Source organism: Cenococcum geophilum (assembly GCF_001692895.1).
Source record: "Cenococcum geophilum 1.58 unplaced genomic scaffold K441scaffold_43, whole genome shotgun sequence".
Classification (NCBI taxonomy): Eukaryota; Fungi; Ascomycota; class Dothideomycetes; order Gloniales; family Gloniaceae; genus Cenococcum; species Cenococcum geophilum.
Genome location: NW_027137601.1, coordinates 803,089 through 818,214, shown reverse-complemented (window position 1 = coordinate 818,214; position 15,126 = coordinate 803,089).

Below are 15,126 nucleotides of genomic sequence, written 5' to 3'. Positions count from 1 at the left end.
AATCTACTAAAGACATTTTAAGATGTGGTTTGAGTGACTTAAGAACTTAGTAAAGAGTACCTCTAAATTAATTCTCTTTACGTAATTTAAGGAAATGAGGAGGATTAGAAAATAGAAGCTAGGCGTATAGAATAGGTCTTTACCTCTACCTACTATACTATTGCCGCGAGTTCGGCGCCTAATTAGAGAGATGGCTTTCTTAAGCGGAACTTAAGTCCTTAGTATTTTTAGATCTAAAGTAGCTCCTATAAATAGGTTTATATCTATAATAATACACACAACTATAGTAAAGATGTGGATGAAAGCCCCCTTAATAATAGAGCTTGGGTACTATAGGAGCGAGTGCTATCCCGTAGAACTATTTATTTTTCTATAAAATAGACGTATTAGGAGTGTGCGGAAGATATACTTTATAAAAACTTTATAAAACTATAATAATAAGGCTAAAGTTAAAGGTTATAGTAGAGTGATATACTCTAATATTGTATTCTAGTCTACTAGAAGGGGGGCGTTTTATTCTTAATTTTAATTTTCCTAAACAGCTTATAGCGTTAGGGTATAATTATACGGTTAACTTTATCTAAATTCTTTTTAAGAAGTATTTATAATGTGGTCTTACCGATAAATCTAATAGGGATACTGTAATCTCTAGCTTAGTTAAGTGTATAGAAAGTGCCCTAGACACTAAAGGAAGATATAGAGTATTTTACTGTTTTTTCTCTAAACTCCTTTTATGGAAACGGTTTAATAAGGAGAAGACGGATCTAATTGTTTATAATGGTTAAAGGGTGCTATTTTGGTCTTAGATAGTATATAATAGAGGAATCGATTTTATATTAGATTTGGCGCTTATAATTCCGCGCTTTAAAGATCTTGGATTTGATACTAATTAAAAGGCGTTAGTTATAAAAATTAGATAGTTTAAATATTGTTAAATAGAATAAAAAGAGAAAGAGTATACTATTTTTGCTAATTTAAGAAGAGTGGGGTCTTTATGGTTTAATATAGCAATTAAAATTGAATTTAGGTATTGTGTTGTTGTTAGGATACATAATGACTAGGAGGAAGACCCTTAAAAGACTTACTATATACTAGTTGTCTAAGAAAAACCACTAAAGAAGGAGTATAAAAGACTTAGAGTTGGGAAAGTTAAAGCACGCTATATATTAAAGGAGAGCGATACCAGAAAGCTTGTATAAATTTATTATTAGTTTAAATCAATAGTTTTCTTATAAGATATAATATAAGAGTATAAATGTTGACGCTCCTAGGTTATTAGCTTTAGTAACCCTTAATTAGAATAATATAAAGCTCTTCCTTTACTAGTATAAAATTGCCAGTTTTTGTACTCCTTAAGTATAGGTAATAGGTGAGCTTTAATACCCAACGAGTATTACTAGTTCTTTTTGACGGCGAATGGTGCTCGCATATACTGTTTAATAAAAAGTCGCTTATTAAAAGATTAAGTATGTAGTTAAATATGTAGACGGAATATCTAGCGGTAGGGTTTAAATAGGTCCTTAAATTTACAGGATAAGACTTAGTGCGAATGCGGCGCTAGTTCCGGACTTAGGTTAGCTAATCGTTTTTACTACAGCGCTAAGCTAAGCCATTGGGCAGTATAATTAGCGGTATTTATAGCAGGTAATTAAAGTGTAAAATACTTCAAGCTCGCCCCCACTAGTAGGGAGGGTGGCTAAGCCGCACTGACTAGACCCTTGTTAAGATGGCGAGATAGAGAAAATGCAAATAAAGTATAGATAGAAGGTTTTGGTAAATGCTAACCAAGCTAAGTGGCGGTTAAATCTTGGCTATATATGGCGGAGTTAGTGTTTCGGGTACCCTATAATACGCTGCTTTGGAAGTAGATTAAACTCCTTACTCTATAGCTAAGAACTACTATCTATAGGGTTATAAAACCTTAATACTAAATAATTCGATATTATAATAATTAAGGGGAAATCTGTGCTAAAATCTAATATAATAGTTACGAATTACGAGTAAAAACTTATAATTTTATTCTAATAAAGAGCTTCTTATTAATATATTCTTATACTTTAGGTCATCGTCTACTATACGCTTTAATGCTCTCTCCTCTTAATTAGCGTACCTCGCTTTATCGCTAGAAGTGATATAATCTAGAGGTGTCTCTAATCTTTTCCGCTTCTTAAGTCTAAGAGCTATTAAATGCTTACTAAGTAATCCTAGCTATTATACCTTAGTCTTTACCGCGGTAAGGTACTAGTAGAGTTATTAGGCAGAGACCACTAATTCTAAATCCTAATCTCTAATCTTACCCTATGCAAGTTCTTTATAAGCAAAGTCTATAAGTTTAAGTCAAAGGCCTAGATAATTGGTAGGATTTCCTTAGTTATTACAAAACGCCTATATAGAATATTAGATATTAAATAAAAGAGCGTTATTTTAAAATAGAGTATACCTTATCTATAACTTCTTAAACTACTCTTAATTTATCTCTATTAGCAGTATGGAATATACAAGTTCGCTATACTAATAACGTTGCCTTACGCGACTACTTCCTGCCGTATTTAATGTCTAAGCTAATAATAACCCGCACGCTCGCATCTAAATCTAAAAGATAGTCTTTGGCTAGCCTATCCAACCTCTTCCTCTTCTACGAATATACGACTTTAATTATAACGCTAGGATATTATATATCGTCGTGCTAAAAAGAGGCGTCCGGCTTATGTTTTAACTTTATACTAGGCGGGGCGTTATTAACTAGAAAATAAATCTTAGTAAAATAGGCTAGGCGTACCTTCTACGCGAAAAGGGCTGTCTTGTCTAACCTATTGCGAATTACCTTTAGCTAACTTTAAATTATATCCTCAATACTATTAATAAAGAGCTTATATATACTGGTTGGCATACAAATAACAAGCTAGTAGCTTCTTGCGTTATAGTTATACCTATCCAATTCCCATCGTCAGCTGCGCCTATATTATTCTTTAAGGCCACGCACCGTATCTTATTATTAGCATACCTAAATAGCGCTTTGTCTTGCCTAAGCTAACGCTCTATATTATTATACTCTCCTTATAAAAGCTAAAATTCTATCTATAGGTGTTCCTTAATATGTCTTCCAGCTTCAATATCTTTAAAAAGCGCGATAAGTTAGGGAGCTTAGGTAAAGGCTTTCTCGTTAGTTAGCGGAGGCGTTAAAGGCGCGCTTACGAAGCTTAAAGGCGGTATAATATACTAATTATCTTTTATGGGAGTCTGCGATATAGACATAGCCGTATATTATACTATAAGTTAGGCTATATCGCGAAGTTAAACGGTGACCGTCGCGAAAACTAGTTAAGGTTTGGCGGTTCTATACGCTTTAGTTAACTTAGCAACCGTGCCACTAAACAGCCGAGTAGTACACAAAAGTGTTGGTGGGGACTGTGGCGTATAGATACGGCAGTGCTTTACCGCCACAACGCCACGCCTAAGACACTTTAGTTCTAACACTAACCATAGTTACCTTCCTTTATATTCTCTATTTTTTAACCTTAAAAAGTAGACCCTTATAAGGGTATAGCCGGAGCGGGTCAGCCGCCCTCCCTACTAGCGTCACTAAGGTATTTATCTAATTCTTAAGATATAATATATATTTAGTCTGGTTAATTACAAAATCGCCTTCTGCTAAGGTCTGGCCCCACATATTTGCCTTACTGCGCTATACTTTAGGCTGTTGCAATTAGCCGTATATAGCCCTAAGCTAAGCTTATTTAAACTACTATTCTTATAAACCGACACCCTTAAACTGTCTTACTTTTAGATATGATTTTTTAGTATAGCTTAGCGTCCCTAATTTCCCGTATACTCGCTAACCTTAATAACTAGAACCGATATTCTAAGCAGATAAGCAAGTTACTATACTCGTCTCTTTACCTAGACTACCGCCTTTAAGCCTCCAATATTCTATTCCTAGCGCATACGCCCGTTAAAGCCCCCTATAAAGTAATACGTCTTCTACTACGCAGAAACACTAGCGAGTTCAGCCTCACTAAGGACTTAGTAGGCGACGATAGAATCCCTCCCTATGCGATCCTTTCGCATACTTAGAAGGAGGGCAAAGAGGTCACCTTTAAAGATCTAATAGATGGTATAGGAAAGAGCAAAACCGGCTATAACAAGATCCGGTTTTATGGATAATAGGCTAAATATAATAGCTTATAACACTTTTGGGTAGATACCTACTATATTAATAAATTAAACCACGTTAAACTTTAAGAGGCTATTAACTCTATATTTCGCTAGTACTAGAAGGTAGCTAAATACTACGTTTATCTATTGGATGTTTTAATAACTAAGTAAAGAGCAAATAATAAATGCTTTAAATATACTTAGGAGCTAGCTTTTTGGGAAAGTAGATGGTTTACCTAGGGTTAAACCCTTTAAGAGCTTCTCGCTCCACATTTAGTTAAATTCTTCTCTTAAGAAGGTAAGTAACTAGGTAACAGGACAGCTCTAAAGTAATAGATTTACGAGATTACGGGTATCGCTACTTTAGCCCTTTAAGGAACCCCTCTATATAAATTTAGTGTTAAAGAGCAATTATTATAGGCGAAAAGCCGCCAGACTATACACGAAGAGGATAAGGCATACTTACTACTAGGTATATTCGGCATCTATATATCGCTTATTTACGGTAAAGGGGAAGAAAACGCGTTTAAATAAATATAGGAGGAAATTAATAAGCCTTAGAAGAGTATCGTGTAATAACAGGCCTTAGTCTAAATAGATAAAGAGGATAAGGAATATATCTAATACTTACGCCTTATAGATCCCCGTAATAATAAGAAGCATATTTAAGAAACTAAGGGCGGCTTACTAGAGGACTTATATTACTAAATCCTAAAAAATTCCGAGTTCTAATAATAGCGTAATAACTAGTAGAGCCAACTACTGTGGATTAAGGGCAACCCTGGTAAGGGGAAGACTATACTACTCTACGGCATTATTAATAAGCTAAAGAGGTTAACGGCTACAATAGGTCTTCTATTCTACTTCTTCTACTAGGCTACTAACTTACGCATTAATAACGCCACAGCAGTATTACGAGGTCTAGTATACTTACTTGTTAATTAGCAGCCTTTACTTATCTTATATATACGGAAGAAGCATAATTATATAGGTAAAGCCCTCTTTGAGGATACGAACGCCTAGGTTGCCTTATTTAAGATCTTTATAGCCATCCTATAAGACCCAAGGCTAAACAGCACGTACTTAATTATAAACGCGCTAGATAAATGCGTTATAGACTTACCTAGGCTCTTAGACTTTATTATTTAGCAGTTATCTATATCTTTTGGTATTAAGTAGATTATCTCTAGCCGCAACTGGCCAAACATTAAGAAATAGCTAGAGAGGGCTAAATAGAAGGTAAGATTAAGCCTTAAGCTAAATACGGAGTCTATTTCTACCGCTATTAGCATATTTATTTAGCATAAAGTGCGCTAGCTAGCTTAGTAAAAGAAATATAACAACAAAATACAAGACGCCGTACTAAATCATCTTTACTTAAGTGCAAATAACACTTTCCTTTGGGTAGCTTTAGTCTGTCAAAATCTTAAAAGGATTTTATAATGGAACGTATATATAAAACTAAAGGCGTTTCTACCTAGGCTTAACGCTCTTTATAAGTAAATAATAGAGTATATAAGTAACTTAGATAACGCTAATCTCTGCAAGCGCGTACTAGCGTTAATCGCGATTGTATACTAACCTATTACCCTAAAAGAGTTAACTACTCTTATTAAGGCGCTTAAGGATATAACTAATAACTTATAATTATTACGAGAGATTATTAGCCTATATGGCTCGTTTCTTACTATATAAGATAATACTATCTATTTTATGCATTAGTTTATAAAGGACTTTTTACTTATAGAGATAAATAACATAATATTTCCTTCTAGAAGGGAAGAGGCCTACTATATAGCCTTCTTAAGATCGCTCCTAGTAATATTTAAGACGCTATAATAAGACATCTACGGCTTATATGCGTTAGGATATCCTATTAAGTAGGTTAAACAGCCAGACCCAGATCTATTAGCGGCGTCGCGCTACTCGTATATCTACTGGATTAATCACCTCTATAACTAGAATCCTAGCTCTTTTATAAATTATAGTATTAACCTATAGAATAGAGGCGCTGTTAACAGCTTTTTAAGAAAGAAATACCTTTATTAGCTTAAGACTCTTAGCCTTTATAAGAGTATATTAAAGGGAGTAGTTTTAATAGCGAAACTAGAGGCTTTAATCTATATAATCCCTTAATAAGCGCTGCTCTTTATATATAATGCATTCTAATATAACCTAGGAAGTAGTAGCTGCATCTATATCTACATCTGCATTAAGCTAGCTAGTTTAAGATATATATTAATTTATTATATATTATAAGCAGGTAATAGAGAACAGTCCTCTCTAAGCATATACGTCCGTACTTATATTTAGCCCAACCCGCAGCCTAATACGAGGTCTTTTTAAAGAGGAGGAGCCAAAGGGGATAATAATTAAGCCGGCTATGTAAGATAAATGGAGTAGCTGCCTGCAGACGCTTAAGGGCTATAGCAGTACCGTTAACTCAGTGGCCTTCTCCTATGACTTAACGTAGCTAGCGTCGGCGTTAGTTAATAGGACGGTTAAGATCTAGGACGCGCGCAGCGGCAAGTGCCTATAGATGCTTAAGGGCCACAGTAGTATCGTCTACTTGGTGGCCTTCTCCTATAACTTAACATAGCTGGCGTTAGTATTATTTAATAGTACGGTTAAGATCTAGGACGTGTATAGCGGCGAGTGCCTATAGACGCTTAAGGGCTACAGCAGTACCATCTACTTAGTAGCCTTCTTCTACGACTTAACGTGGCTAGCGTTAGCGTTAATTAATAGCACGGTTAAGATCTGGGACACGCGTAGCGGCGAGTGCCTATAGATGCTTAAGGGCCACAGCGGTGCCGTCTACTTGGTGGCCTTCTCCTATAACTTGATATAGCTAGCGTTAGCGTTATTTAACAGCACGGTTAAGATCTAGGACGCGCGCAGTGGCGAGTGCCTGCAGACGCTTAAGGGCCACAGCGATACCGTCTGCTCGGTGGCCTTCTCCTACGACTTAACGTAGCTAGCGTTATCGTCGGACAATAGGACGGTTAAGATCTGGGACGCGCGCAGCGGCGAGTGCCTATAGACGCTTAAGGGCTATAGCAGTATCGTCTACTCGGTGGCCTTCTCCCACGACTTAATATAGCTGGCGTCGTCGTCGGTTAATAGGACGGTTAAGATCTAGGACGCACGTAGCGGTAAGTACCTACAGACGCTTAAGGGCCACAGCGGTACCGTCTACTTAGTGGCCTTCTTCTACGACTTAATATAGCTAGTGTTGTTGTCAGATAATAGGACGGTTAAGATCTGGGACACGCGTAGCGGCGAGTGCCTGTAGATGCTCGAGGGCCACAGCGGTACCGTTAACTCGGTGGCCTTCTCCCATAACTTAACGTAGCTAGCGTCGGCGTTATATAATAGGACGGTTAAGATCTGGGACGCTCACAGCGGCAAGTGCCTATAAACTCTTAATATTGGCCGTATACTTTCCAATATATTATTTAATATTACTAGCTTATATCTTTACACTAAAATTAGTGCTATTATTATTAATATATCCTTAGTTTTAGAACCAACGACGACTACTATAGAGCCTTAGCATCTTTAATATTAATATACGGCCTTAAGTTTAGATAGAGTATAGATAATATATAAGTTATAGAAGCTAGTATAGCTACCCTTAAAGTACTAGCCGTTATATTTAGCTGTGTCTAGAAATATAATTAGCATTAGTATTGGATTGGAAAAGATATAGATATACAACTTTAAGCTTAACGAATCTTAAGGACTTAGGGCATCTTTATAGAGGGACATTAATAATCTAATTTATACTCTCTACTTCTTTTATATCTTTATTTTATAGAGGGGTCTAGGGATAAGCTTATATATATAGTTAACTATTTTACTATGTCGAATCTTTAAGAACCATCTTAGCCGATAATAAGATGGCTTGCCTATAAGAATTTGCCACGCTAGTCTTATAGAAGGCAGACAAACACTTTAATCATACTAGTAGGGAGGATGGCCAAGCCGCTCCGGCCACACCCTTATTAAGATATACTGCCCGCAAAGCCCTACTATACGCGTCTACGTCGCCACGGGTAGAAACATTATCAGGAAATCGTTCCTTCTAATAGCTAAGTGTAGAGGCGATAGTAGGGAGCCGCTATAGCGCGGTCCTATAGTGTTAAGCTCGTAACGCGTACTAAAGTATCGCCCTTAACAACACCAGGAGCCTTACTGCCTCTACTTAAGGCTCCTACTCTACCACTTAGGGAGGCCTATTAAGGGATACTAGGATACAAAAACCACCTAATATATAACTACCTGGCTCATAGCCAGGCCCGAAACTAGCCTTATTATCAGCTAGTTAACGTAAACGCGTCCTAGTCGTATAACAGGACACCCTTAGGCTTACACCAGCTCTAAGATCGTAAGACAAGGGCGTAGGGAAACCCTTTTTTATAAGAACTTATTAAGGTTAACGCGTTGCAGATACCTTATACAAAACTTATTAAGGCCCCAAGGCCACCGCGAAGAACTTATTAAGGCCCTGCCTAAAGAACTCGTTAAGGCCACCTCTACAAGGGCCTATTTGGTATCCGGTACGCCTAGGTGACTTAAAAGAGGGTCTTAATAGGCGTAGTACGCGCGACCTGGACGATAGACGCGACAGCAACGCGACAGCAACGCGACGGCAACTAGACGGCTTAACGAGGTAGAAACACGGGCAAAGCTCTAGGCAGCGGAAACACAGGCCAGCTTCAACGGCCCCATAGCGTTCGACCTACGGTCGTAGGTAACTTATAGGAGGGTCTTAATAGGCGTAGTATACGCAACCTAATATATATATAAGGCGACTTACAGGAGGGTCTTAATAGGCGTAGTGCACGTAACCTAATACACATATATATAGGGGAGGCTATAGGGGAAACATAGGCTAGTCGGACGAGGGCTCAATAGTTAGAGATATAGGCCAGCTTATAAAAAGGGGGGATATAAGCTTAGTTAGTAGGAGAGGGTAGAACAGGTCGCCTGGCACGGGACCTAGCGTCTCTATAGCCCCCTCCTATAAGACATAGTCGGCCTATCATAAGGAGACTTTTATAGGCAACGCGAAACGGGAACTAGCAGTAGTATAGAGTATAGCGCCCCTATACTACTACTAGCCTCCTATAGGGCGTAGTATATAGTAGCCACTGCTAGCTCTAGGGACCTTACCCCTTAGCTAGGCTCTGACCCCTAGTGCACCTAGTAGGCAGGTAGGATTACGTCCTGGCTAAAGAGATTACTACATAGCTTAAGAGAACGGATGCGCGTGTTGGTGTACTAATAGATAGGACTGCTCGCTCGCTAGGGCAGTACGCTAATAAGGTACGCTTAAGGAGTAAATAGGAGTTACTTAGGCGGTAGAGGCTTTTAGCTAGGCCTTAACCGTAGAAGGTACCTAAGGCTTCTATATTGCAGGATGCAGCCACGACGCCCTTATAGGATTACGTCAGTAGGCGCATAAGACGGGAGTTGCGACCCCTATAAATAGCAGCTTATGCCCGTGCCGGCGGAAACAATAATAAGAGGCGTGAAACTAGAGGCTATGGAAGGCTCCTAAGCCGTATAAAAGCGTACCAACTCTAGGAGGAGACTCTTATATAGACTGCTAGGGGGTAAACTAGTACTTAGGCTAATAACCTATTATAAGATACCCGAGAGAACTAGTAAAACTCCCTGTATTATTAGTGGTGGCAGCTAACTGCTTATAGAAAGCCCCGGGCCCTTAGGCTTAGTAAGGGAGAGCTACTTAAAAACTAAGGTAGAGGCCTAGATAAGTAGGTATATTAAACTCTACTATATTACTAGCTAATATATAACTACCTGCCTAAGAGCGTTAAGCAGCTAGCTAAGAGCTTAGTCCTACTAGTAGCGGACTATACGTCGCCAATATGGTACCTATTTGCGATATAAGAGTTAATATAGCTCCTTTAGCAAGCGCAGAGGATCACGGCATAAGCTATTATTAGGGGGTTCCGCACCGTTGCTCTGCTAATAGCGGAGGTAGAAGCCGGCTTACTCCCTTTTAAGTAAAGGCTGCGCAACCAGGCTATCGCGTTCTGGGTATTAATTTATAAACTAGGTAAATTATATCCTTATTAGATGATTTAAAGACAGAGGCTTTATAGACAGCACTAATTGCCGCTTTAGAGGATAGTAGAGATATACGAGGATGTTTAGGTAAATAGGGTATTAAAGGTTAAACCGAATATATGCCCGCCGTAGGTGGCTAAGCCTAATATAGTAATATATAAGGACGAAGAATATACTTAAGCTATTATTAAAGACTATAAGCTAGGGTAGGTTAATATATATATTAATACATCAGTTCGCAATAGTAGGGTAGAAGTTAGTATGTATACTACACTATCTAAAGTAACGCTTTTAAAAATGGTAGTAAGCTCTAATTAGGCTAACGCCTACCTTATAGAGCTTCTAGTAATTAGCGAGGCAGCTAACTGGCCGTAGGACCCTATATACACGGCTGTTAACTAAGTAGGTTATCTAATACCTGCCTTTAGTATAAGAATATTCTCTAACTTGTAATTAGCGTTGCTATTAATATAGAGCTAGAGGGCTAGAGCCTACTAGGAAATAGTTATAAAGATTCTAAAGAAGCTTTAGCTAAGCAATATTACGTTATATTAGATTTTAGGCCATTTAGGGTTTATAGGAAATAAAAAGGCTAATAAGCTTACTAAAGTAGCGATAAGACTAGAGAGCGAGGAGCTACCGTAGAGAGACGGCCTTCTATAGTACCTTATAACGTAAGCCTTAAAAAAAGCTAAGATAATAATAAGACCGCTTTTAGCAGGAAGATCTAATATAGGCAAGTTTATAAGGAAGATTAACGTAATACTCTACCTTAGAAAGGCTGTAGGATTATACTAGTAGCTAATTAGCTTTAAAGCTGCTATTTTTACGCAGCTATAGACCGGCAAGACATTTCTAAAGGAATATCTTTATAAAATTAATGTATTAGAGACGGCGTTATATAACTACGGGCTTATAAAATTAATATAGCACTTCCTCTTCTCTTATAGGAGGTGGGTATAATAGAGGATTAAACTAAGAGAGTAGTATAGAGATCGATTTGGGGACCTATTATATATATTAGGAGGCTACTTACGCAGATAAAAAGGAGGTAGGAATATTAACGGCCTAATTAAGCGCTAAAAGCCAGACATTAGCGTAATTAAAGCTATAATTAAATTTATAAAGGAGACTGGATGTTTATACCTTAGTATATAAGATATAGAGAGTATAGAAGCTAACGTTAATAAGTAAAGACTTTTAAGAATTCCTTCCCTAATTATCTAACTGAATATACCGCAAGCCTCCTCTATACGTGCCTCTATTAGTACGTCGCCGATTAAAAAGCGTATAATACTAGAATAGCCCTACGGATACAAGGCGTCAGAAACTACTTATTTAGGCTCGCCTTTAAATTCCAACTCTCTTTTAATAGTAATATATTACTTTCCTTTATTTCCTTAGTTAAGTATAGTATTAGGTAATAGATATATAGTTCTTATAGTTGGCTTCTAAACTAGAGCAAGCATGTTAATAGTAGGAAGTATTTAGTTAGCGCTTTATAACGGCCTATACCCTAGATAGTATATAGCTATAATAGAATATACATATATATATATATACGTCAAGATATACTCTAATTATCTAATCAAATACACCGCGAGCCTCCTCTATACGTACCTTTACTAGTACGTCGCCGATTAAAAAGCATATAACGCTAAAATAGCCCTATGGACACAAGGCGTCAAAAACTACTTACTTAGGCTCGCCTTTAAACTCCGACCTTTTTTTTCTAATAGTAACGCATTTCTTTCCTTTTATTTCCTTAATTAAGTATAGTGTTAGGTAATAAATATATAGTTCTTATAGTTGGCTTTTAAACTAGAGCATATATATTAATAGCAGGAAGTATTTAGTTAGCGCTCTATAACGGCCTATACCCTAATTAGTATATAGCTATAATAGAATATATATATATATATACGTCAAGATATACTAAATTAGATAGGACTGCGGGAGAGAATAGTTAATAGATAAACTAAGCCATATATAGCAAAATCCAGTCTCTAGAGAACGCTACTTAATTAGCCTGTTTTATACATAAGCCACCGGTATTATCCGGTACTATTATTTAACACTTAACTTAGTTTAGTAAAACGACTGCTAAGAGGTCTACTTCTAGGGCGGAATATTGGCATTATTAGCCTTAGCGCTTATATAGTCTAGAAGCTTTTAAAATAATTTAGATTACACAATCCCCTAGATTATATACTAACTTATAAAGTAATAAGTCTAGCCTTATTGCCTTTAGCAAATACTTAAATAACAAATACTGCTAATATAATTTTTTCGGCATATGCTATGAGAATATATATAACAGCCTGGGTACTAAATCCTTAGCCGCGAGATCTTTAATGTAAGGTAGCGGCAAAGAGTTGCACTTCTAAAGTATACTTGGAAAATATTCCGTGGCAATTAGCTAATTTAAAACCTAGATTTATTATTAACCTATATGCATTCTACCATAGTCCAGCTAAAGCATTTTAGGGAATATATAGTCGAACTATTTTCGCTAAATAGCTAAGAACTTTGCCTTCCTAATAGAACTATTCCTATTAGTCGGTTAGGGGGCTAACTAACGTAATACTCTACTATATAATAGTTTTACGCAAGGATCCTCTTATTTAAATACGCCTGTTTAGACCACGCTGGTTTATTTAGCAATTTATCTAAGTTAAAGGAATAGTGTTGCTTTGCAATACTAACGTCCTTTAATCTTTTTAAAGAATAATAAAAGGCACTTTGCGACCAAAATTAAGGGAACAGCTAACTAGATTACTTAGGTAATAGCAATTATATACCTAGGCTTACGCCTTACTATTATTAAGGTATTACGTTAGTAAAGGGTACCAATTTAGGTTTTAAGTTAGTATAATTTATAGCCTTTAAAACCTTTTATAACAAAGAGTAGTAAGACCCTTAGTATATGCTGGCCTTAAGCTATAATGGAGTAGCGCCCGGCAGGCTTTCTAATTAGGCTAACTTAGGATAGGATATAAAAGGGGCTTTTAATTATTTGTGTGGCATATAGGTGGTTATAATACATTTTTTACTTTATATCTACCAAATAAGTTTTCGTTATAGCTATACCTGAAAAACATAATTATATAACCTATGTCTTTATAAACTCTTCTACTACTTTATATTTCGGCATCGCTTCCTAGAGCTACTTAATTTATTATCGTAACTTAGTAGTATATAGAAGGTCTATTTATACTACAGCTATAGCATTCTTAGGATGGCTCTATCTTTTAATTATCTAGCCTATAGAATGTCGTTTACGCTATATATATACATTCCTATTCGCTCTTAATAGGCATAGATTTATACTATAACCCTGCTTAACCCTGCTAGCTATTCTCGTAGCTCCCGTGCTTACTATCTCTGTATTTAGTATAACTTATTCTTACGGTAGTCTAGCCCGAATAATATAATAACTAAAGATAAGAGCGTGCTTTATATATATAGCTTAACGCGGTAAATCTAGCAAGTTATACCCTATCTTGATATACCACAAGCGATAAAATGATAGGTTTAATAAAAAATACTTTTAATCTAGCGGACCTAGTAACATCTACTCTTTAGTTAAGTTAATCGCTATACCTTATAGCTAGAGGCCTTTTAAGCTAAAGCCCTATACCTAAACTTATAGAACTGCTTAAAGCCCTTAATACGGCATTGGAAAAGCTTACCCAGATATTAACTATAATAAATACCAAATTTATAGCACTAGAGCTCCCTCTATAAAGTTATAGCAAGTATTATAAAGAGCTTAATGAACAGATCAGTTAGGTGGCTTAATTAGGTGCTTATAACTGGGCCATATTTAAGTATATAGGCTAGGATATCTTTGGCTTTATATATACTTTAAAAATATACACATCTACTATTATAATAAAGATAATAGACGTTGTATTATATATTAAAGGCGTACTTATATAGACTAGAGCTAACACTAGTATAGGTCTGTAGGTAATATTACATTTACTAGAGAATGCCTTAAGGAATATAAAGAGCTTATTAAAGACACTTAGTCCGCCATCCTTAAAGAACTAAAAAGTAAGGTTTATTAGTTAGGCAAAATAAAACAGTAGCTTAGTAAATTAATTTTTCTATTACACTATAGGTTGATGCATAGTTATTTATTAAACTAGTTTAGGCTATCTATTAGTGGCTGCTGCTAGTATATATTTTCTTAATATGGCCGTAGGGGCCATTTACTTGGGGTGGAATACTAGCACTATTAATACCGAAAATTTTTGGTACTATATTAACCACCGTTCTGTTCTTAACCTAATCTTATTATCTGCGTATATATACTATATTTAACATTTCTTAAGATAGTCTTTCTCTAAATTTCTTAATATTTAAGTTAAGTAAAGTAATAGAAGAGGCGTTAGTAATAGAGTCTATCTTAAAAAAGTTAACCGCGGATAATTACAACAATGGGTCAGGTCTAGGGCGGACTTGTTAATAGGAGTTTAAAGAGTAACATATTCGTTTAAGATAAGATTAAGGGGAAATTTAATATATAGGTTCTTTAAAGTTCTCTAGAGATAATCGGGTAGCATTAACCTAGGCGTGGACGTAGTTTATAATAATAATGGTGATAATAAGCTTGGCCTTATATAAGAGTTTTAAATAACCGTTGCTTAGGAAGCGAGTTAAAAGGGCTTAAATTATATAACCTTAACACTATATTTAATTAAAGTCAAAATCACATTAAATGTAATAAGATAGTATATAAAAATCAAGCGTTAATTTATTTTCTACTACTAATAGGGTATAAACACCGGTTAGTATACCCTATAGCAATGAGGTAACTGCGCCTATAGAAAGATAAAAAACCGCTAAATATACGACCTAAGGGAT